Below are 1,707 nucleotides of genomic sequence, written 5' to 3'. Positions count from 1 at the left end.
TGACTGCTCTGCCACTGTATTTTTTGAGGCATAGTCTCTCTCAGACAAACCCAGAGCTCACTGGTAGGACTAGTCTCACTAGCCAGCTTGCTCTGGGCATTCCACCTCTGCATTCCAAGGCTGGTGTCACAGGTGGGTGGCCACCTCTACCTGTCATTTAATGGGTTCTGCAATCTGGACTCCAGTTCTCAGAGCCACCTCCCAGATCCTGTTTTCCACTCTCATGCTTTCTCTTTGACCTCACTGTACCAATGGAGCCTGTGTGGACTTGTATGGGAAAAAGTTTACTTATAAATGTAATCCTGTGTTAGGCTATATGGGCTTGAGGACATTGTTAGTCACAAGCATGGGACTGATTGACCTTGACGTATCACAGAAATCAGAAATTTAAAAAAAAAATCAAGATTGAAAAAAAAAATCAAGATTGAACCCAAATGAACAGTGCCCAGCCCTGTATCCAGGAACACTGTGCGTTCAGGTGTTCGCTCTCAGTGCCATAGGAAGCACTGTGTTTTACTTTGCTGTTTCCTGTGTGCTGTGTGCTACCCTTAGAGTGAGGATTGGAAGACAGCATTAGATAAATACTTTATTAAAAGAGTTTGTTTTTTTGGCTGGAAAGATGGCTCAGTGGTTAGGAGCACTGGCTGCTCTTCCAAAGGTCCTGAGTTCAGTTCCCAGCAACCCCATGGTGCCTCACAACCATCTGTAATGAGACCTGGTTCCCTTTTCTGGTCTGCAGATATGCATACAGGCAGAACGCTATATACATAATAAGTACATCTTAAAAAATTCACTTCTTTCCCCTGGCTCTGAGACGAAAAGGCACATTTGACCTGTGTTAGTGTTACAGATCTGTGGGTGGGAAGCTGCAGGAGAGCTAGTCTCACTCTGTCTTAAACTGAGATTCTTCTAAAACTGTGTGAAACAAACAAGCAGCTTCTGCCACCTTTTCAAAAAAATGATGGGCACTTTAAAAAGACCTTAATGCTTTTTAAATTCTGTGTACTTGAATGTATCTGTGTTGGGTGTGGGCATGTGAGTGCAGGTGCTGGTGGGGGCCAGAGGAGTCAGGTACCCCTGAACCTGCAGTTACAGGCAGTTGAGAAATGCTTTACTCGGGGGCTGGGAAACAAACCTGGCTCTCTGCAAGAGAAGTGTGCTCTCAACCACTGAGTCATTTCTCAAGACCCGTGACAGACATTTTCACTGTCAGTGAAGGGCCTCCACGGAGACCAAGATATGCACTGTGTTTCGTTATTATCAACCTATGTAACAATGGCACTGTATACATTCACACACTGCATGACTGCTTCCACGCCGCTGCACCCAGCCTCCTGTTTGTGGAAGTCAGCACTAGGCCTGGAAGGCAGAGGTTCACCATTCCCTTTGATCCTTGGAGACAGAAGCCCTTGGGCACCTGCTAAGTCTGTCAATTAACATTATACATCTATGCATACAGCTGTCATAGTGCTTTGAGTGGAGTGAGTATATCAGAGTTCTCCAGGTGAAAATGGCCATAGCAATTTAGGGTCACATTTTGAGTTAATCTCAGTAGTTACCTGGGCCCCTGTACCTTATGACAGACTGACCTGAGACTTTATCACCAATAATTTGAGGATAATTAATGCTTTCCACATTTTAGAGTTATGAGCATTAAATAAAGTAAGACACTTTTAAAAACTCTGGTCTGAAAAAAATGTTGTTTTT

Source organism: Alexandromys fortis, unplaced genomic scaffold (genome assembly GCF_014885135.2).
Source record: "Alexandromys fortis isolate MF-2015 unplaced genomic scaffold, M_Fortis_MF-2015_v1.1 scaffold_75, whole genome shotgun sequence".
NCBI classification, from domain to species: domain Eukaryota; kingdom Metazoa; phylum Chordata; class Mammalia; order Rodentia; family Cricetidae; genus Alexandromys; species Alexandromys fortis.
The sequence above is the reverse complement of the archived record's forward strand: the minus strand, read 5'-3'. Positions refer to the sequence as shown.